Genomic DNA, 24,753 nt, shown 5'->3' on the forward strand with positions numbered 1-24,753 from the left:
CATGCCTTCCTCTCAGCATATTGGTCCCAAACTACACAAGACCGAGCAAAACATAGCATCATAATGATGAAACAGTTCGAACAATCTGAATTTTCCAGTCTTGTGAAATATTTTGAAGACATGTTGCACAAGAATCAGTACCTGTCAAACCCATACAGCCCCTCAGAACTCATCCGCATTTGCTTAATCAAATTGCCTGAACATTTACGACATATTATTTTGGCAGGACGTTGCAAAGACGGCATTGAAGCTTTTCAGGGACTGTTACAAGAACTGGAAATTGACACTGACAATCGGGGAACGCAGAAACAGGAGCACAACAATTACAGATCACATCCGTCACAATTCCGCGATGACAGAAATAATATACGACAAGGCTATTCTTTCAGTGTAAATCGTGACCAAAACAGACACCACCCATATGACAACCACTGGCAGAGTAATAGTTACAGAGAAAGATCGCATTTCCGTAGTAATGAATATGACAGAGACAATCATAGAAACAGACAATTTGGCAACCAGAACTATTATTATCACGGGAGACAGAATAACTTCAGACGCAATGGTCCACCGTGCAGTGATAATTCAGGGAGAAATTCTCCACCACTTAACCGACAAGAAAGAAACGACAGGAACTACCGACATGACGATAGACGATATAATCATAACGACAGACCTGAATTTCATCAGAACTGGCGGAATTTAAACAGGGCTGGGCCCTCTGGGCAAGGTGAATTTGTAGAAGTTAGACCTCCAAATCCCAATAACGACGCGCGCCAACAAAGGAACAGACAATGACACGCACCGCAGACAGCCGCGTGCACCGGCTGGCTCAGAGAAAAATAACATAGACGCTAACCTTGAGAAAAAAATTCCAGTATTCTTTACCGACGTATATCGTATGATAATTGCGTTCAAGTTGAAACTCTGCGTACTAGGAAGAGTAAAGGTTTACACCACATTTCACATGTAAAACCGTTTATTGAAAGATAATCTGCTTTTTAACTTTGTGTTTGCCATAAAACTCTTCACTTCACATTTCTAGTATGCATTGTCAGACTTAGAAACTGTTACCATGCAACAATGTTTGAAGTTAAATATCCAATCAAGAACCAAGAGAACTTATTTAAACAGAAATTACGAATGCATTGTTATAGTGAACAGACGTCACAGTGTTATTGTGTGTGTACATTCTTGCTTGTTAGTTACACGATTATGTAACGACTATAACTCTTACATACTTAGAACATTTACCAGTACTGCTAATGAGATTTTAATGCAACATTTTGGTTTACTTGAAATTTGGTGTATCATGAGGTAAGTACATTGGCTTCTGCAGAACTTAGCTTTCGGAGGACGATAACTACGACACTTCCACAGAGATTATCTTACAGCAAGACACACATTTAGCGCTACAGGACACGTATTTGAGTGATTAATTTCGCACTTAAAACATGCATTTTTTAAGATATTTGAAGTACAATGATACAAGGGTTTTCCGTGATATATTTCATTCCATTGCCGTAATCTGTAACACCTGAGGGTATAATTACATTAATCCTCAGGGGGGTACATGCTTACTTTGTGTACCATGTGTTTGGCAAGCACAAGGAGCCCTAGCTAATATGGTATTTGCTTACACAACTTTACACATCAGTACCATATTTCTCTAACACAGAATTACACAGCTATCTGATTATTTGGCAGAGAAACAAACATTCTTTTTACTACGTTAGTGACAGATGTTTACGCAATTACACAGTTGGATAACTTCACACTTATGAAACTGTATTTTGTCTGTACTTTGTAAACTGTTCATATTTTTTTCAGAACCATTGTGATACTATGAGAGCTTTGGATGATGTATTTGGTATGAGATCATGATTTTTAAAGTACGTTTGAGGTAGGTGACACTATTGAAATGAGCAGAGAATTTTTTTTAGGTTTTGAAATTATTGGAGGAAGCTACGACGATTTTGAGAGTTGACTGAGGTGTTATGATGTTATTATTCCGATGATTATGTGTATTATGCTGTTACGGTATGTTTATGATCAATATGCTGATGCTATATGAGTCATTTGAATATGCTACGTATCTGTTATGATGAAATATTGAATAAGTGTCGACGAATAAGGTAAGGAATAATGAGTAGTGTTTAGGGACTCTGATTTGTGGAAAAGGATGTTGGAAACCAAGAATCGTACTTTAAGTGTTATGAAATGTGTGTAAATGCATGAATGTATCACAATGCCAGAGAAAATTTTTTGGACACTGTTGTATTGATAAGATTTTGTTTCTACACATTTGCAACGCAAATTCTCGACCCGTGAAATTTTGTATATGAGACTGTCACTGTAGCGGAAACTGCTGTCGTAAATATTTCCGTAAGAAAGTTAAGTGACCACCTGCACGTAATGTGTCGTGGGCACCCAGCTGTGTCAGACGCCGGGAGAACAAGTCATTAGTGAGTGCCTTTCAGAGGTACTGGTGAAAAAAAAGGGAGGCCATTATCCTCGCTATTGACATTCCTTTGTAGAAAGCATCGCAAATACGACACGCTCATAACTTGGAAACATTCTTACATCTGCACACCTGATTAGGACAAGTGTCTATCTACAAGAATTGAGAGAATTTCTACTATCTTATGAAATGCCTCATGACTACTGAATGATTATTTTATGCTTTACTTTGTACATAGTTGCTTATTTCATTTGATATCTGGTTTCCAGCTGTCTTGCAGCATTGGTTTCATAAAATAAAATTAAATGCATTTGCTAATGTGAACACTTTCTGTCAACAGATCTATTAAATAATTATTTTATGATCCATATTCTTCGAAAAAGGAGCTCTTGGCATGGAAAGAACAATAAGAAGGGACTAATAACAGTAACTGCATATATAATTTTCTTTTCAAGTACTTGGTAACTTATTTGGTAGAATAACTTCTTGTGGTGCACCACTTTAATTACATAGACATTAAGATGCGATTATACATTTCCTTTATCTGCATTGTTGTCTTTATTGTACTATTTTTTCTGCTTGAGCTTTGTCATGCTTAGGTATACGTTATAGCATTACTGCTGCTGTTTGCCAGGCATAGTGCTAGTGAATTTTAATTTGTGTTACTCTGCTAAGCCAGTTTACTACTGATTTATTTTTCTTCTTTGCTGCACATTGCCTTATATTAGTTGTAATATTGCTATTGCTTTGCTAATTCCTATAATGCTGCTTCCTTTGCAAATCTGCATTTTTTTGTCATTGCTATTTGTATTAATTGTTTTGTGCTGCTGCATTGCCTTGTCCCTTAGTGTAGCATCTGAGCTCAGTAGATTTAAGTTAGCTTAAGAGGGGGTAGACTATATAAGAAACTAACTATGATGGATTGGAAGAACTGCATTGAGAAGATATAAGAAAATGGTTTGGCCAAAAAAAGTATTTTGAAGGAGGGTATGAACAAAAAGGTAGGATTTAGAGACAACTGGTTTAGGTAGTATTTTCTTGGAAATAAATGATGATGTAAGATAATGGAAAATAAATAATGAGGTAAGAAATATGTGAACATATAAATACAGAATGCATGCTTGGATAGGATGTTTTGATGAAAACGAATGTTGAAATAAGACGAAAGATCTATGGAATGAAGTTTTGGGTTGGACTGCAGTACCAAATGTTACACTGAAAACGAACCCAGTCCTTTCCATTGTGTTATCCCCCCATGTGTTTGCGTACTCTTGTATATTTATGTTATTCCTGTCTTTATGTGTTTAGCTAATAAGATTTATGTTGTAGAATTTTTCTCATACTCAGCTACATGAACTATGATGAGGAATACTGTTATCCTCAAATATAATTTGCATTAATAATATGTTATTTACTTTGTAAAGATGTTAGACATTATTAATTCTGTTCTGTTTTAATGCTCATGTGTGAAGTTGATGTTTCAAAAGTTATTCTGATCTTTTGTGTATTTACTTATGTCATAATTCCTATAACACTGATGTATATCTTAATTTCTATTCTTTTGTAAAGCCCCTATTACTACAAATGTTATCTGTATTATTATGTTTTTAATGATGTGTTTTGTACCTTTGTTATTGTGTTCTTATGTTATAAAATTGTACTTGACATCAGTTCATCAAATTAAGTAACTTGTAAGTTCCATTTCACTGCACACGTTTCTGCTGGTCATAGTATATGGACAATATGTGACACTTAGGGACTGTTAGTGTTTGCATACTGTTAGTGTTTGCACGTGTGTTAATAATTCAGCAAGGGACTGGATAACAGCATTGCTGGTTCTAAGGACAATTCCAAACACTTTGTGAGTGCACAAGTGGTGGTTATGGACTTGCTATATTATCTGCAAGACTCTTCAATGCTGATTGTGCACCTGCACAGTCACAACAGATGGCTGCTGGCCATCTCTACAAGGACTACAGTGGATCTACACCTTTGGTGATCCACCAATACCATTATTTCTACAAGGACTACAGTGAGTCTACACCTTTGCTGACTCACCAGTACCATTATTTCTACAAGGACTACGGTGGGTCTGCATCTTTGATGACCCACCAATACCGTAATCTCTACCAGGACTACAGTGGGTCTGCTCTGTGATGACCTACCTACCAATATTCTTTAAAACTTCGAATGACTCTGCTGTGGGTTTGCTCTGTTGTGACCAATTACTTGTCTGCATGTCGAGAGTCAGCACTGTCTTTCCGTTGGAAGGACAACACTACTTCTTCAATACTGCATGGAAATCCACTACTTACGTGTGCATTTTCTTTTACTGCTCAGACTTTGAGAAAAACACTGCCATTTTACTGTGATGAACGATTAGGACTGTCTTTATGGACTGTGAGAAAGTTTAGCTTTTGACCAACATTGTATCAATAAGTGTGTGCATTTGATATCTTTGTTATTGTAATTATGAAAAATTTTATCAAATCGTTATTGGCCACTGCCGAAAACAATTTGTAAATTTTTTTGTGGGGAGCATGGGGCCTATGTAAGTAGGCTGTTTAGGTTTTTTTATTGGTAACGCCACCTCTGTATGAAAATCACTGGCTGTGCTGTGTGCAGTCTGTGTCTAGTTTGCATTGTTGTCTGCCATTGTAGTGTTGGGCAGCGGCAGCTGGATGTGAACAGCGCGTAGCGTTGTACAGTTGGAGGTGACCCGCCAGCAGTGGTGGATGTGGAGAGAGAAATGGCGGAGTTTTGATATTTGTATGAATGGATGTTATGAACTCCTATATATATTATGACTTTTGATGATATTAAGGTAAATACATTGTTTGTTCTCTATTAATATCTTTCATTTGCTAACTATCCCTATCAGTAGTTAGTGCCTTCCGTAGTTTGAATCTTTTACTTAGCTGGCAGTAGTGGTGCTTGCTGTATTGCAGTGGTTCGAGTAACCAAGATTTTTGTGAGGTAAGTGATTTGTGAAAGGTATAGGTTAATGTTAGTCAGGGCCATTCTTTTTTAGGGATTTTTGAAAGTCAGATTGCGTTGCGCTAAAAATATTGTGTGTCAGGTTAAGCACAGTCCTCTATAATTGTTCTAAGGGGACGTTTCAGAAGACAGAGACTGGAATACGTCAAGCAAATAATTGAGGACGTAAGTTGCAAGTGCTACTCTGAGATGAAGAGGTTAGCACAGGAAAGGAATTCGTGGAGGGCCGCATCAAACCAGTCAGTAGACTGATGACCAAAAAAAAAAAAAAATGCACGACCGCATGTTGAAGGTCCTGTACGGGCCTTTCTGGATACAGAAAATTGTTGACTGTTGCTCTGGCCAGCACATTCTCCAGATCTCTCACCAATTGAAAACGTCTGGTCACTGGTGGCCGAGCAACTGTCTCGTCACAATACGCCAGTCACTACTCTTGATGAACTGTGGTATCGTGTTGAAGCTGCATGGCAACTGTACCTGTATACGCCATGCAATCTCTGTTTGACTCAATGCCGAGGCGTATCAAGGCCGTTATTACGGCCAGAGGTGGTTGTTCTGGGTACTGATTTCTCAGGATCTATGAACCCAAATTGAGTGAAAATGTAATCATATGTCAGTTCTAGTATAACATATTTGTCCAATGAATATCCGTTAGTCATCTGCATTTCTTCTTGATTTTAATGGCCAATAGTGTACATTTGTATCGGCAGCACGCCGTGCCAGCCCCAGCAGCCAATAGTTTTAGCTCCTGATGACGATGTCAGAGACAGATATCGAAATTTTGAGTGCTTTATTCGAAGAGACGCGGCTTGTAAAGAGAGAAGATTTTACTGAAGCGACAGCTCTGTCCGCTGCCACCGGCATAACGTCATTAATAGCCAATAGTTGTGTGTCTTGATTACATTCCGCGGAATTCATTTGGAAAATATGTCCCTCTGCAGGGACTTTACGCTAGATGTAAGCGTAGCAAAGATGGTTGACGGTACGATGACTGATAAGCAAGGAAACAAAATATATGTTGCGCCACAAAGATGTTGTTGATCCCAGGTGGAACGAAGGGCACCAACCGGTAACCAAGGGAACGCTGTGGAAATTGATAGAGATCGTCAGTCATAGATTTAGTTGGAACTTCAATAGTGTCAAATATTTATTTACAGCTCGTACAAAATAGATACGTGTTTCGACGTTTTACTGACCTTCAAAGTAGTCACCAGCATTGTGCATAGCCCGTTGACATTGATGTGGAAGTCATAGGATACTGTTGGCAGTGCCAGTTGTGTTGACAGTTCGAGCGGCGCGGTCTACTGCCCGACGAATTTGTAGCAGTTCTGAAGCAAAGGCCGTGAAGTGTTTCCTTCAGTTTAGAAATCGGGTTGAGCTCATGAGGACTTAAGTCAGGGAAGTGCAGTAGGTGATATAGCTTTTAGCAGTCCCATCAGTCAAACAAATCAATGACAGCTTTCACTGTATATGCCTGAGCATTGTCCAGCGAAATGTTGGTCAGGTCCTTCAGAAAGTGTCATCACCTCTGTCTCTAAGCTGGTTGTATGTTGTGTTCTAAAATTGACTTAAACCCTTTAAGTTCAACTTGATATCCAAACTGAAGGAAACATTCAAGGTATTCGCTTCAGAACTGCTACAAATTTGTCGGGCAATAGACCGCGCCCCTCGAACTGTCAACACTACTGGCACTGCTATGAGTATCATACGACTTCAACATTTCTGGCAACGGTTTTTACACAATGCTGGCGACTACTTTGAAGGTCAGTAAAACTTTGAAACACGTACCTATTTTGTACGAACTGTAAATAAATAGCTTCCACTATTAATCTTCCAACACTCGTACATTTAGAAATGCACATGTGCGCGCATGTAAAGTTATCTGGCTGTTATGCTGTTATGGTTAAGTGGATGTAATGTTATCGTATATAAAGACAAACCATTGTTTACTTGTAAAACAGCAGCGAAAACTTTACAATCTTTTGTGCAGGTTACGGAAGGGAACAAATGTTGTGTAAAGGCGAGATACACTGAAGAGCCAAAGAAACTCGTACACCTGCCAAATATCGTGTAGGGCTCCCACGAGCACACAGAAGTGCCGCAACATGACGTGTGATGGACGTGACTGATGTCTAAAGTGATGCTAGAGGGAATTGACACCGTGAATTCAGCTGGACTGTCCATAAATCTGAAAGAGATGTCTTCTGAACAATACGTTGCAAGGCATCCCAGATATGTTCAATAATGTTCATGTCTGGATAGTTTGGTAACCAGCGGAACTGTTTAAACGCAGAACAGCGTTCCTGGAGCCACTCTGTGGCAATTCTGGACGTGTAGGGAGTCGCACTCTCCTACGGTAATTGAACAAGTGCGTCGGAAAAAACAATAGACATGAATGCATGCAGGTGATCAGACAGGATGTTTCCGTACGTGTCACTCACAATCGTATCTAGTCGTATCGGGGGTCCCATATCACTCCAACTCCTCACATCCCTTACCACTACAGAACTTCTGCCGGCATGCAGGGTCCATGGATTCATGAGGTTTCTAAATACCCGTACACGTCCATCCGCTGGATACAATTTGAAACCAGACTCGTCCGACGAAACAACAGTTCCCAGTCACCTAAAATCCAATGTCGGAGTTGACGGGCCCATGCGAGACGTAAAGCTATGGTCGTGCAGTCATCAAGGGTTCACAAATGGGCTTTCGGCTCCGAACGCCCATATTGATGATATTTCGTTGAATGGTTCGCACGCTGACAGCTGTTGATGGTCCAACATTGATATCTACAGCAATTTGCGGAAGGGTTGCACTTCGGTCCCGTAGAACGATTCTCTTCAGTCGTCCTTGGTGCCGTTCTTGCAGGATCTTCTTCCGGCAGCAGCGGTGTCGGAGATTTGATGTTTTAGCGGAATCCTGATGGTCGTACGGGAAAATTCCCAATTCATCGCTATCTCGGAGATGCTGTGTTCCATCGCTCCTCACTTAAATCTTGATACCCAGTATCTGATCTAACAACTGCGCCAGACACTTGTTATCTTATATAGGCGTTGCCGACCGTAGCGCCGTATTCTGCCTGTTTACATATCTCTGTATTTAAATACGCGTGAGTATACCAGTTCCTTTGGCGCTTCGGTGTACACACGAGATCAAGAATGCAAACTATCTCAAATAATACGTAAATCTTGTCGGGAAAGAAAGCCTTGTAACCGTACTATGATGTTTTCCTCTCCCGTCCCTTTTCATCCCCTCCCACCTCGGACCCCTCCCATCCCACGGCACCCATCCCTCCCCTCCTCCTCCACCATTCGTCTCACATCGTTCAGTCTTGTCTATCCTTCCTTAACCACGATTTTGGGACTAAGCTATTTCTGTGTGATAGCTTTTTTTATGATAGTATTATTAAAGCCAAGTCCACCAAACAGCTACGTTTCTTTTATTTATTTTTTTTTCAACTATAGTGCACCATACAGCTACAAGAACGGAAACATCTGCAAATAAAGTTTGGAGAATAACGGTTACTGATTTTCCTCTTCAAAACGCAAAGCCAAAACTAAACTACTAGCCATTAAAATTGCTACACTACGAAGATGACGTGCTACAGACGCGAAATTTAACCGACAAGAAGAAGATGCTGTGAAATGCAAATGATTAGCTTTCCACAGCATTCACACAAGGTTGGCGCCCGTGGCGACACCTAAAACGTGCTCACATGAGGAAAGTTTCCAACCGATTTCTCATACAAAAACAGCAGTTGACCGTCGTTGCCTGGTGAAACGTTGTTGTGATGCCTCGTGTAAGGAGGAGAAATGCGTACCATCACGTTTCCGACTTTGATAAAGGTCGGATTGTAACCTATCGCGATTGCGGTTTATCGCATCGCGACATTGCTGCTCGCGTTGGACGAGATCCAATGACTGTAACGGATCGTGCAGCCACGTCTCGATCCTTGAGTCAACAGATGGGGACGTTTGCAAGACAACAACCATCTGCACGAACAGTTCGACGAGGTTTGCAGGAGCATGGACTATTAGCTCGGGGACCATGGCTGCGGTTAACCTTGACGCTGCATCACAGACAGGAGCGCCTGCGATGGTGCACTCAACGACGAACCTGGGTGCGCGACTGGCAAAACGTCATTTTTTCGGATGAATCCACTTCTGCTTACAGCATCATGATGGTCGCATCCGTGTTTGACGACATCGCGGTGAACGCACATTGGAAGTGTGTATTCGTCATCGCCACACTAGCGTATCAGCCGGCGTGGTGGTATAGGATGCCATTGGTTACACGTCTCGGTCACCTCTTGTTCGCATTGACGGCACTTTGAACAGTGGACGTTACTTTCACATGTGTTACGACCCGTGGCTCTACCCTTCATTCGATCCCTGCGAAACCTAGCATTTCAGCAGGATAATGCACGACCGCATGTTGAAGCTCCTGTACAGGTCTTTCTGGAAACAGAAAATGTTCGACTGTTGCCCTGGCCAGCACATTCTCCAGATCTCTCACCAATTGAAAACGTCTGGTCAATGGTGGCCGAGCAACTTGTTCGTCACAATATGGCAGTCACTACTCTTGTTGAACTGTGGTATCGTGTTGAAGCTTGCATGGGCAGCTGTACCTGTACACGCCATCCAAGCTCTGTTTTTCTCAATGCCCAGGCGTATCAAGGCCGTTATTACGGTCAGAGGTGGTTGTTCTGGGTACTGATTTCTCAGGATCTATGTACCCAAACTGCGTGAAAATGCAATAAAATGTAAGTTGTAGTATAATACATTTGTCCAATGAATACCAGTCTATCATCTGCATTTCTTCTTGGTGTAGCATTTTTAATGGCCAGTAGTGTGCTAAAGAGCTTTCGTGTAGTTTTAAAAGTAAGACAGGTCACCTATTGAGTTGAAGCTAAGATGAAGCATCAGCGTGGCTTGGATAGCAATATGGTGAAGCTTGTGAGAGTTTTTGAAGGACTTGGGCGAATATTGCTCCGTTTACGAAAGAGTGGTAGCGTGGTTACGCCAGTGTAAATACACTCCTGGAAATTGAAATAAGAACACCGTGAATTCATTGTCCCAGGAAGGGGAAACTTTATTGACACATTCCTGGGGTCAGATACATCACATGATCACACTGACAGAACCACAAGCACATAGACACAGGCAACAGAGCATGCACAATGTCGGCACTAGTACAGTGTATATCCACCTTTCGCAGCAATGCAGGCTGCTATTCTCCCATGGAGACGATCGTAGAGATGCTGGATGTAGTCCTGTGGAACGGCTTGCCATTCCGTTTCCACCTGGCGCCTCAGTTGGACCAGCGTTAGTGCTGGACGTGCAGACCGCGTGAGACGACGCTTCATCCAGTCCCAAACATGCTCAATGGGGGACAGATCCGGAGATCTTGCTGGCCAGGGTAGTTGACTTACACCTTCTAGAGCACGTTGGGTGGCACGGGATACATGCGGACGTGCATTGTCCTGTTGGAACAGCAAGTTCCCTTGCCGGTCTAGGAATGGTAGAACGATGGGTTCGATGACGGTTTGGATGTACCGTGCACTATTCAGTGTCCCCTCGACGATCACCAGTGGTGTACGGCCAGTGTAGGAGATCGCTCCCCACACCATGATGCCGGGTGTTGGCCCTGTGTGCCTCGGCCGTATGCAGTCCTGATTGTGGCGCTCACCTGCACGACGCCAAACACGCATACGACCATCATTGGCACCAAGGCAGAAGCGACTCTCATCGCTGAAGACGACACGTCTCCATTCGTCCCTCCATTCACGCCTGTCGCGACACCACTGGATGCGGGCTGCACGATGTTGGGGCGTGAGCGGAAGACGGCCTAACGGTGTGCGGGACCGTAGCCCAGCTTCATGGAGACGGTTGCGAATGGTCCTCGCCGATACCCCAGGAGCAACAGTGTCCCTAATTTGCTGGGAAGTGGCGGTGCGGTCCCCTACGGCACTGCGTAGGATCCTACGGTCTTGGCGTGCATCCGTGCGTCGCTGCGGTCCGGTCCCAGGTCGACGGGCACGTGCACCTTCCGCCGACCACTGGCGACAACATCGATGTACTGTGGAGACCTCACGCCCCACGTGTTGAGCAATTCGGCGGTACGTCCACCCGGCCTCCCGCATGCCCACTATACGCCCTCGCTCAAAGTCCGTCAACTGCACATACGGTTCACGTCCACGCTGTCGCGGCATGCTACCAGTGTTAAAGACTGCGATGGAGCTCCGTATGGCACGGCAAACTGGCCGACACTGACGGCGGCGGTGCACAAATGCTGCGCAGCTAGCGCCATTCGACGGCCAACACCGCGGTTCCTGGTGTGTCCGCTGTGCCGTGCGTGTGATCATTGCTTGTACAGCCCTCTCGCAGTGTCCGGAGCAAGTATGGTGGGTCTGACACACCGGTGTCAATGTGTTCTTTTTTCCATTTCCAGGAGTGTACATTGTGCCCGAGTGAGACCACATCGTGCGATACAAAAGCAACCTCGATCAGAGGTACCGCCCGCTGCAGCTGATGAGAACGACTTCAAATAACGTAATGAAGCGGATACGGCTATGCAGCCCAAGGGTGTCAAAAACTGTCAGGAAACCCACTGGAACATAACGCAAAAGAATTTTGAAATCACGCAGAAAAGTCAATGTTATTCGACAGTTTTTATTTGTTGATATATAATGAAATATTCTATGCTGGTTTAAACGTTGTATTTCCTTTTACGTATTCTTGTCTCTGTTTTTTTCTTCCAAAAAGGAAATAATATTTTTCGAAACATTTTGTTCTAAGTAGAACATTATTTGTTTTCACTTATTTTTTTCTTACGGATAGGTCACTATGGTACGATTTTTTTGGGGGGGTATCACTATACTGGAATCTGGTAGATTTAATCCATGAAATATCGCCTTTTAGCGGTGTTTTATTTCGGTGGACAACGAATATTGGGAAAAAAGATTCGGAGCTTTTCCGCTCTCATGTTTTACGCATATGTCACATGAAGATGTGGCTTTTAGCGCCACGAAACCGGCAGTGGTTCAGTTATAAAGGACAAAATACAGCTGAAGCGGTTATTAATACTCAATATTTTTCGAAATGTTTTTACTCTATAATTTCGTGACTGGGTGTAACCATAATATTAATCAGCGAGTAAAATATAGTTTCTTTGAGAAGACAGAAATAATTAGCTAATTCGAAAGAAACTTGCCGCGAAAAGCGACGTTCAATGCTGCAATCCCTGTCCGCCATACTATTTTATCCCACAGGTAAGTTTCAGTGCCTCCTGCATTCTAATACTGTTATTAAAATAAGTCCTGCACGTAAAAAAACTCCCCTTCGACGCTACGTCCAGCATTAGAAACCACGGTCCAGCTTTGCTGAGTGAGTCCTTTGGAGTGTTTATTGCTACCGTATGGTGCCGCTCACGGGGGATTCATGCCGGATGTGCGGCCGCCCTGAGGGGAGGACATACAAGTCGAAAGGCGCGCCTGACGAGTAGCGCTGCGCGGTCAGAGAGCGGTGTGGTCGCAGGCAGGCAGCCCGCCCCTTCCTTTATTACCCATATTCAAAATACGTCGGCGGCCCCTCTGCTCGGAATTGGTCTTCCGCCCTACATCCGAGCAAGAAACTCCTGCCTGACGCTTCGTTTATGGGCCGTACGACTGGAGGAGAGAAGGGGGAACGGAGAACTTTGAAGCGCGGTAGCCTCTTTCCGACGTCCCCAATAGCGCTAGTTAAGCATTTGCATACAGTTCGTGTTCCCGATCCACAAATCTCTTTGTTTTCTTTCCTGGCCATTATCAGTCCTAACGGTCACATATCCGAGAATTGCACATTAAGATAAAGTGTCCTACCACTGGCTATTAAGTGACCTCCTTTGAGGGACCACATGGAAATGAGGTTATTAGGTAAACTGTGTGAGTTGAGAAGCAGTGGCGTAGCTGGCGTTCTGTTGTGAGGTCTGATGTTCACATCTTCGTTTGTGCTCCAATAGTAGCTCGGGTACAATGTAATTGGCAGCTCATTGTCTGTTTCGGGCTGTGAGACAGGTCTTTGCAAGAACATCTCATTACTTTCAAGATAAAGAAGCAACCTATATCGGCTCGCTGATGGCGATGTCATTAGAGACAGAGACATCTCGAAATGTACAACGACTGACAGAGTGTCGGCAGCAGCTTCCATCTGTCCTGGTTTATTCCAGAAGGAAGTTATGCGACTCTGCAAAAACCACATCCTGATTCTTAGAAGGGATATTAACACGGCTCCTATGGAATATGAGTCGAATATCTTACGTTATCCGCAATTTTGATCTTTATCTACATTTTATGCCCTCCTTTAATGAATTTTCCTTCGACTGAATGTACCTATTCACATGAACAGAATAATGAAAACTATAATGTTCCAGCATATCTCTAGAACACCTGGAGCGTTTTTAGTCAAGACTGGAGAAACATACTGCTAGAGAAAAGCACACCTATTACCTTGCATGAGATGTGAAGGGTATAACAAATAAAACAGTCGAAAAAGGACTATTTTAATGTTGAAACATCAGTTCTCTGAGCTGCTGGGTCGATTGGTGACAATGTTTTACCTCCGGCGGTGGTGTAACAACGGAGCGCTTGAAGAAATTTGAACCAGGAGGAGGAGATTAGTGTTTAACGTCCCGTCGACAACGAGGTCATTAGAGACGGAGCGCAAGCTCGGGTTAGGGAAGGACGGGGAAGGAAATCGGCCGTGCCCTTTCAAAGGAACCATCCCAGCATTTGCCTGAAAGGATTTAGGGAAATCATGAAAAACCTAAATCAGGATGGCCGGAGACGGGATTGAACCGTCGTCCTCCCGAATGCGAGTCCAATGTGCTAACCACTGCGCCACCTCGCTCGGTGAAATTTGAACCAGTTTTGCTAAACACATAGTTGGCAGAATGCATGGAGCTCATCGAACGGGTAGCTCAATGTTTAAAAGGTGTCGGTAGCCTAATAACCGTGGTAATAGGAAGGTAATAGAGCACAGAGTTTTACCATAAAATACCAGTGCACTAGTAGGAACGAGAGAAGAAATTCTCTTTGTGTTGTACAACATATTTACGTTAGCAAATGCACTGCTCAGGATCCACAATAGAAGAAGGTACACTTGTGAAAGTCCTAAAAACACGGAAAGGTAGCTGCTGAATTACAGTATAGTGAGAAATTTTGAAAACGGATATGGGATTGTAAGGCGTACCCGGGAGCAGATAAGACTCATTTAGTGATGATGAAGAGCAGGCTAAATGTAAGAAAATCTTTAGGGATAGTCGTAGCTTAAAGAAGCGGGAAATTGAAATAATGAGGAACAACTACGCACGTTTGAAGTTCACGTAACCTAAATTTTGCGACAGTGAATTTCACTGTAAACAGTTCAGATGATCAGAAATCGACATCTGTAAAAAGGAAATCCAATAAGTTGGGCAAAGAAATACAGATGCAAGGAAGGTAACTACGAAGGAAGCATCGGTAACATAAAATGTATTTCTACTGATAGAGGAAGTAAATAAAAAGACATTCAGGGAAAGAGATGAGTAGAGCAGCTTACGTTTTTTGAGAATGAAAGCGGTAGGGAGGGCAGGGTAGCTAAAGCGAAGCACCTGCAGGTGAAATGTAAGGAAATCCAAAAGAAACGGTAATTCGAAAGACAGATTCAGCATAGAGAAACGTCTAAATAAATTTCGTGAAGTTATGAGCTAGGACGTCGACTCATCCAATTTAGGATTCCAGAAGGAACTTATCAATTAAATGCAGAGGAGAGAGCAGATAGGTGCAAACATTAAGCTGTGGGGATCTCCATGAGGGCCGTGAGGAGGGGCGGTTCGATTTACAAAGCGCAAAAAATCCAGTACTGGAGTTAGAGTTTCACAGAACTTTGGATGACTCGCCAACAAGCAGTGCAGAAGGCGTAGGTAACAGTTCTTCGTAATTTCTAAAATCATCTGCAAAAGTGGCAACCAAACGTTTATTGAAGTTTGTGTGTAGAATGTCTGAGATGGCAGACATACTACCAGACTTTCGGAAGAATATCACTCACTCTGCAAGATATCGAAGGCAGATAAAAGCGAGAACAGCCGTTCAGTCAGTTTATCAACTGAATCATCCTTGTTACTGACACCAGTAACACACACATTTCAGAAGAAATTCGAGGATCTATTAGAGGTCGATGAACCTGGTCTTGGTAAACGTAAATACACCATAGACTTCTGACTTTGTGACTGAAAATGGGGGCAAGACTTACAAAAAAATTATGCTTCTCCGGAAGATTTGTCAACCTAGAAAAATTGTTCGCCAACTTAAAATGGCGCAAGACGTTTGAAATCCTTGGATAATAAATATAGGACTTATGGGATGGTTCAAAATGGCTCTGAGCACTATGGGACTTAACATCTGTGGTCATCAGTCCCCTAGAACTTAGAACTACTTAAACCTAACTAACCTAAGGACATGACACACATCCATGACAAAGGCAGGATTCCAACCTGCGACCGTAGCAGTCGCGCGGTTCCGGACTGAGTGCCTAGAACCACTTATGGGATGGGTAACATAGTATATGAACCAATAATGAACAGTAAAAATCACGAGAGACGTCCCAGAATTGAAGAGTGTAAAGAACGATTCTGCTATTAAACCTTATATCGAAGAAGCAATGACGAAAATAAGTGAAAGGTTCAGGAGTACACCGTCTGACCAAAAAGTTCCAAGACTGATTTTATTTCTTACGTATAAGACACGTCAGCGTAGCAAATGCGGTAGCAGCTTGAACGAACAACACAAAACGACAGAGTGTAGAAATTCATGTGAAAGATCAACGCTTTGACGTCTTAATCGACATTCAGGCTAATGTGGGGCGCGAGTTGAAGAACGGCCCAAAGAAGGACGTTTCGCATGTTTTATAGATGTCTTGTGTTGTACTCAAATGGGGGAGACTATGAAGAATACTTGAAGCATTAAAACCATCCTTTTTTTTTATTGATACGATCTCGAAGCTTTATGGTCTAACGGGATAGGATTAAAATTCACTGCGAAAGAACATCCACAAAGTTTCGCTAATTGCTTTGATATACTCGGTGAATCTGAGCAAGAATTGCCGGACATCTTGAATAGAATGGATAGTCAATGAGCACAGAATACAGACTGAGAGTAAGCGCAAGAAAAAATACGAAAGTAATGAGTAGTATCAGAAATAAAGCTAACTTCAAATTATTTCTTCTGGACAATTCCTTTTAATCTGTAAATGGTCACCATGTTACCATTCACTGAAACTGTTCATGTGCCCCACTCGAAAGGAGCCCCACGAACATGTGTAGCAGTTCTCCTGCAATGTGTAATTTGTGATGTTTGACGTGGCGACACTACAGTCTGCAGCATGGTTTGACCCAACATTGTGTTTCCGCACGTCGCTGCTGCTGAGGTTCATTGTTCAGCGTTTAGTGACAATGCCTCGCTATTCCGCCGAAGAGCGTGTGTTTCGTGTGAAGGAATATTGGATTACTAGTTTCATTAAGACATGTCAACGAATGGCTGTTGAACGCTTTGGCGATCAGCATATACCGTCTAAATGCTGCCTACAAAAGTCTTTGTACAAGATGGAGTCAGTGAAAAGGCGTTGGATCTTCACGGCGGGGGACGGCTGCCATTGTCGGAAGAAAGAGTGACTGACGTGAAACCACTATTATTGGCCTCTCCTGCAAAGTCTGTTCGACGTTTACCTGAGGAATGTGGAATCTCGCGGAGCACATGTCACAGAGCTTCGAAGAAATCCGACATGTATCCACACAGGTTTACAATTGTTCAGGAATTGAAAGTCAGTGACAAAGAGAAAAGCATTACATTTCCCAGATGGTTTCAGAAATTTATTGCTCAAAGGCCAGGAATATTGCAGTACACGTGGTTCAGAAGTGGGGCGTGGTTCCACCTCTCTGACTATGTAAACGTGTCTGGTGTAATGAAAACCCCCATGCACTGGATGAGCAACCCCTGCATTCACAAAAGATTGACGTGTTCTGTGCAGTATCACAGCATCTCATCATCGAACCTATTTTTTTCGAATCTACTGTGACAAGTGCAGTTTACATTGAAATGTTTCGAGAGTTTGTGAACCAGTTGGACGATGAAGAGCTTACCCTCAGCTGGTATCAACAGGATGGCGCAACATGATATACGTCTCGAGTGACTATGGCTGAAGTCGACTCATTTTTCACCAGCGGAGTAATTTCGGAAGGACTGTGACCTGATTTAACACCACCTTATTTTTTCCTCTTGGGTGGCCTATAAGGCAAGGTCTACAGGAACACCAGAGAACTTGGAAGATTTACGAGAGAACATCATCCATGAAACCCAGGTCGTGGCACGAAAAGTTCTGGCAGTAACATTCGAGAATGTTGTGTTCAGCTGTGTTTACAAGTCGAGGGGGGTCACTTCGAGCACCTTTTGTTATTCGCCTTTGTTTCCCCATGAAAAAGGTTTCCATTTCATTTCCTGATTTTTATGCAAAACCTTTAAGTATAATTTAATCAAATGTTTGTTTCTGGGGCCTCTTTCGACTGGGACATCGATAAACTCGTTCTACATCATTTCGATGCGATATTTTGCAGACGATGTATGGAACATGTAACTGAGTGATTAGCAGTACACTTAACGTCAAAACTGGGGGGTGTTTACTCTATAAAGTGAAGAAATTCAGCTGAAGTGAAATCATAAAAACGCGTGAAGGACAATTTTTGGAAGCTGCTGTTACAAGGCAAAACAGGAAAAAAATCATTGGTTCGTTTTTCTTCTTTTTTTATTTCTCGGTCTCCATCTCTTACACAGGGGTCATTTAGTTTAACCAAATCGCAGTTGCTATAGACAAATGGACGTAGTTGCAGATTTATGAACTATACACTTTCCTACTACACCTGTGGAAGGTATTTCTAAGTCATAATATTGTGTTAGTTTGCACTTCATTTATTTGAAATATTTTCAGTTTCGTGCAGCTATTTCCAACCCCCTATCCAAAAATAATCCTGGAAACAACTATGAAAATTAGATATTTTTTAATACACAGCTTCACTCTTACCTAATACAATTTGTACGTACATATGCTTTCCAAACTATAACGAATCTTAATGGTATCCTAAACTCTTATATCGGTCACCAGAGATTAATGAGTAGGTCACTACAGATTCTATATCTACATCTACATTTATACTCCGCAATCCATCCAACGGTGTGTGACGGAAGGCACTTTACGTGCCATTGTCATTATCTCCCTTTCCTGTCCCGGTCGCATTTGGTTCGCGGGAAGAACGACTGCTGTAAAGCCTCCGTGCGTGCTCGAATCTCTCTAATTTTACGTTCGTGATCTCCTCGGAAGGTATAAGTAGGGGAAGCAATATATTCGACACCTCATCCAGAAACGCACCCTCTCTAAACTCGGACAGCAAGCTACACCGCGATGCAGAGCACCTCTCTTGCAGAGTCTGCCACCTGAGTTTGCTAAACATCTCCGTAACGCTATCACTGTTACCAAATAACCCTGTGACGAAACGCGCCGGTCTTCTTTGGATCTTATCTATCTCCTCCGTCAACCCGACCTGGTACGGATCCCACACTGAAGAGCAATACTCAAGTATAGGTCGAACGAGTGTTTTGTAAGCCACCTCCGTTATTGATGGACTACATTTTCTAAGGACTCTCTCAATGAATCTCAACCTGGCACCCGCCTTACCAACAATTAATTTTATATGATCATTCCACTTCAAATCGTTCCGAATGCATACTCACAGATATTTTACAGAAGTAACTCCTACCAGTGTTTGTTCCGCTATCATATTATCATACAATAAAGAATCCTTCTTTCTATGTATTCGCAATACATTACATTTGTCTAAGTTAAGGGTCAGTTGCCACTCCCTGCACCAAGTGCCTATCCTATGCAGATCTTCCTGCATTTCGCTGCAATTTTCTAATGCTGCAACTTCTCTGTATACTACAGCACCATCCACGAAAATCCGCATGGAACTTCCGACACTATCTACTAGGTGATTTAGATATATATTGTGAAAAGCAATGGTCCCATAACACTCCCCTGTGGCACGCCAGAGGTTACTTTAACGTCTGTAGACGTCTGTGTTCTGTTTGCTAAATACTCTTCAATCCAGCCCCACATCTGGTCTGATATTCCGTAGGCTCTTACTTTGTTTATCAGGCGACAGTGCGGAACTGTATCGAACGCCTTCCGGGAGCTAAGGGAAATGGCATCTACCTGGGTCTTATGAACAAATAAAGCGATTTGGATCTCACACGACCACTGTTTCCGGAATCCATGTTGATTCCTACAGAGTATATTCTGGGTTTCCAGAAATGACATGATACACGAGCAAAAAACATGTTCTAAAATTCTACAACAGATCGATGTCAGAGATACAGGCCTATAGTTTCCGCATCTGCTCGACGACCCTTCTTGAAAACTGGAACTACCTGTGCTCTTTCCCAATTATTTGGGACTTTTGCCGTACATGGCTGTTAGAAGCGGGGCAAGTTCTTTCACGTACTCTGTGCAGAATTGAATTGGTATCCAGTCAGGTCTAGTGGACTTTCCTCTGTTGAGTGATTTCAGTTGCTTTTCTATTCCCTGGACACTTATTTCGATGTCAGCCATTGTTTCGTTCGTGCGAGGATTTAGAGAAGGAACTGCAGTGCGGTCTTACTCTGAGAAACAGCTTTGGAAAAAGGTGTTTAGTATTTCAGCTTTACGCTTGTCATCCTCTGTTTCAATGCCATTATCATTCCAGAGTGTCTGGATATGCTGTTTCGATCCAGTTACTGATTTAACGTAAGACCAGAACTTCCTAGGATTTTCTGTCAAGTCGGTACATAGAATTTTACTTTCGAGTTCACTAAACGCTTCACGCATAGCCCTCCTTACGCTAACTTTGACACCGTTTAGCTTCTGTTTGTCTGAGAGGTTTTGGCTGCGTTTAAATTTGCAGTGAAGCTCTCTTTGCTTTCGCAGTAGTTTCCTAACTTTGTTGTTGAACCATGGTGGGTCTTTCCCGTCCCTCACAGTTTTACTCGGCACGTATCTGTCTGTTAATAAGGAAGCAGTCTTACAATAACTACTATTGCTGCGACAAGTCTTTTGTTTCATTTTTAATTTTCAGTGCATCATTGTAAATGTATTAATGTCTGATGGTGCTCCTGTTTCAGGAGATCTTTAAAAAACGAATTTTCTTAGTCCTTCGCATCTCCTTATTGATTTCATATACGGCTGGGTAAAATGCACCGCTCAGATAGGACCTTGGCCCCTTTTATAATTTTATTTCGATCAGCCCTCTGCTCTGATGTGGCTCGCCATGGCTATTCCACCTGTGGCAACCTCTTCGTCTCAATATAGAACTTAGACCAAACCTCATTTATTTCTTCGATATATTTCAGTCTCTAACCTCCCCTACAAAATTTTGGTAGTACAGTTGCCTCTAGCATCACAAGAAGCATTCTCTGATCTACACAGTCGCTTGGTCTCTTATCCATTTCCGTCTTCTCCGATTTTGCTGACGATCCCCTAATTTCTTATCTTATCTATGCACCCAATTTTCGGCACCCTTGTCCAGCAACACATCTCAATCGTTTCATTCCCCTCATCACTCTACAGTCCGTCAATAGCTTCCATAGAATTCTGTACTCCAAACATTTGTTTTCATAAATTTCTTCCTAAAATTAAGGCCAGTATTTGATATTAATAGATCTTTCTTTGGCCCAAAATGCTCTTTTTGACTGTGGTTGTCTGCTTTCAATCTCCTCATTGGTTAGTCCATCATACGAGGGCAGTTCAATAAGTAATGCAACACATTTTTTTTCTGAAACAGGGGTTGTTTTATTCAGCATTGAAATACACCAGGTTATTCCCCAATCTTTTAGCTACACAACGCTATTTTTCAACGTATTCTCCATTCAATGCTACGGCCTTACGCCACCTTGAAATGAGGGCCTGTATGCCTGCACGGTACCATTCCACTGGTCGATGTCGGAGCCAACGTCTTACTGCATCAATAACTTCTTCATCATCCGCGTAGTGCCTCCCACGGATTGCGTCCTTCATTGGGCCAAACATATGGAAATCCGACGGTGCGAGATCGGGGCTGTAGGGTGCGTGAGGAAGAACAGTCCACTGAAGTTTTGTGAGCTCCTCTCGGGTGCGAAGACTTGTGGGAGGTCTTGCGTTGTCATGAAGAAGGAGAAGTTCGTTCACATTTTTGTGCCTACGAACACGCTGAAGTCGTTTCTTCAATTTCTGAAGAGTAGCACAATACACTTCAGAGTTGATCGTTTGACCATGGGGAAGGACATCGAACAGAATAACCCCTTCAGCGTCCCAGAAGACTGTAACCATGACTTTACCGGCTGAGGGTATGGCTTTAAACTTTTTCTTGGTAGGGGAGTGGGTGTGGCGCCACTCCATTGATTACCGTTTTGTTTCAGGTTCGAAGTGATGAACCCATGTTTCATCGCCTGTAACAATCATTGACAAGAAATTGTCACCCTCAGCCACATGACGAGCAAGCAATTCCGCACAGATGGTTCTCCTTTGCTCTTTATGGTGTTCGGTTAGGCAACGAGGGACCCAGCGGGAACAAACCTTTGAATATCCCAACTGGTGAACAATTGTGACAGCACTACCAACAGAGATGTCAAGTTGAGCACTGAGTTGTTTGATGGTGATCCGTCGATCATCTTGAACGAGTGTGTTCGCACGCTCCGCCATTGCAGGAGTCACAGCTGTGCACGGCCGGCCCGCACGCGGGAGATCAGACAGTCTTGCTTGACCTTGCGGCGATGATGACACACGCTTTGCCCAACGACTCACCGTGCTTTTGTCCACTGCCAGATCACCGTAGACATTCTGCAAGCGCCTATGAATATGTGAGATGCCCTGGTTTTTCGCCAAAAGAAACTCGATCACTGCCCGTTGTTTGCAACGCACATCCGTTACAGACGCCATTTTAACAGCTCCGTACAGCGCTGCCACCTGTCGGAAGTCAATGAAACTATACGAGACGAAGCGGGAATGTTTGAAAATATTCCACAAGAAATTTCTGGTTTTTTCAACCAAAATTGGCCGAGAAAAAAAATGTGTTGCATTACTTATTGAACTGCCCTCGTATGTTAGTTTGCTCGTAAGATAACAGAATTCATTCCCTTTGCCAACTTCGTGGTCCCCGATTTTGATCTCAAGTTTGTCACTGATCTCATTCCTAATACTCCTCCATGCTTTCACCTTCTTTAGTTTACACTCAGGGCATATTCTGTACTCGGTAGACATGTCATTCTATTCAGTACGAACAGTAATTCTTCCTTGCTTTCATTGAGGATGGAAATGTCATCAGCAAATTTTACCACTGATATTCTTTCACGGTAAACTTTAATCCTACTCCTTGACAATACCAATCCACAATTACATGCCTTCCTTGCCCAACGAAATACTGAATAAAAAAAATTAGAGCCAGCGTGTAGTACATTTTTCTCTTATTTGTTTTGAGATAGACGAGAAGAGAAGGAAATTAAGATCCTATTCGGGAATTAATTCTGGAGCATGTATCCACGAATAGTACAATTTCAGTTTGAATCCTGGTACATGAAACCACATACAGCACGTAGCATACAGCACGTAGCAGTCGGTGCCGATGGATGTTTACCACTTCCTGTCGAGAACCACCTGCTATTCTTTGTGCTCATCCGGTACTGGCTCCGAGTAACGGAGACGTTCGTCGTTGGCGACAGCCTTGGACGCACGGGAACTACGTGCGATGTAAACGCGACGCCGACCGAGGGCTGCATATTAAGAAGCATCGTTACGTCTCCAGCGTTTTGTGTCTCACTTAGTCGAAGGTGGAATTTGTCACCTAGAGATTCACTGGAAATGCAGACCTTGGCCCACGAACAAGTGCATCGAGTTGAACACGTGGGTATCTACAAGGTACGAAATAAGTACAAAACCTTGTAATGGCAGAACGGCGATCGCTTATTCTCTCCCTTTTGAGCTCTACAGACAATTTCTAGATCAAATAGCAGAGCTTGTGGGAGTAAAATATAGACTGCACTACAGATTTCCTCATTTTCTCTGTCTTATTTGATGTAGGTATATAGATATTTCCTACAACAGGCAGTATATACCACCTCTAGGTCGTACCTGTAGCTTATATAATTCCAGTTAAATATCATGTTTCAGCATAGTGTACTCACCAGAGTCAAGTTGATCTTAGTGCTTAATGCATAGCCACAGTCGAGCGATAACCGATGCGGATAGTACCAGTGACAAAATAAATAAGGCTGCGTGCCTACCACAGTGTTAAACAAAGGACGTTACAGGTATCTAGTATATCCATCTCATCACTAATGAGGCGAAAAACTTTATGAAGAAAAACGACTGACAGAGCATTCGATGGTTTTAATTCGAATGTGGTGTGTGAATGTGGTGTGAATGTGGTTCAGAGTTACCAAAACGGTGAGTTTTTTAGTAGCCATATTATTCAGCTTGATGTTTAAATATTCTCCGCATTCTCGCTGCTCCAAACCTGCATTAATTTTCGTACACTGCTCTCGATCAGGAAGTCACGGACTTCTGACACTTTTTATTCTTTACCTTGGAGAAGTGAATATGTGATTAGAGTGTGTTCCTCTGAAGGACAGGCATAAAATAACATTGCAGACGTCTCTCACTTGCAATAATATACTGCCAGCCGGGGTGGTCGAGCGGGTCTATGCGCTACAGTCTTGAACCGCGCGACCACTACGGTTGCAGGTTCGAATCCTGCCTCGGGCATGGATGTGTGTGATGTCCTCAGGTTAGTTAGGTTTAAGTAGTTCTAAGTTCTAGGGGACTGATGATCTTAGAAGTTAAGTCCCATAGTGCTCAGAGAAACTTTTTTGCAATAATATACTGAATTCTGTGGTGCCCGAAAACGTAAGGCGAAATTTTAACCAATTGCTGAAGACATTAACTGTATTCACAGTTGCGAATATGGACAACTGTCAGCTGTATAGTGGAATGACGACAGTGAAATTTTTTGAAGGACCAGGCCTCGAACCCGGATTTCCCGATTATCACGAGCGATTGCCGTTGGCTATCCGAGCACGTTACACAGCCAGACCCAAACTTCCATATTTCGTCAACCTTTTATCTTCAACCTGCATTCGTACATCCACTATGTATAGGATGTTCGGAAATTTCCCTTACGAAATGCTAGGACTTGTAGTGGGAAAATAAGAACCTATGTCCACAAAT

Source organism: Schistocerca piceifrons, chromosome 5 (assembly GCF_021461385.2).
Source record: "Schistocerca piceifrons isolate TAMUIC-IGC-003096 chromosome 5, iqSchPice1.1, whole genome shotgun sequence".
Taxonomy (NCBI): Eukaryota; Metazoa; Arthropoda; class Insecta; order Orthoptera; family Acrididae; genus Schistocerca; species Schistocerca piceifrons.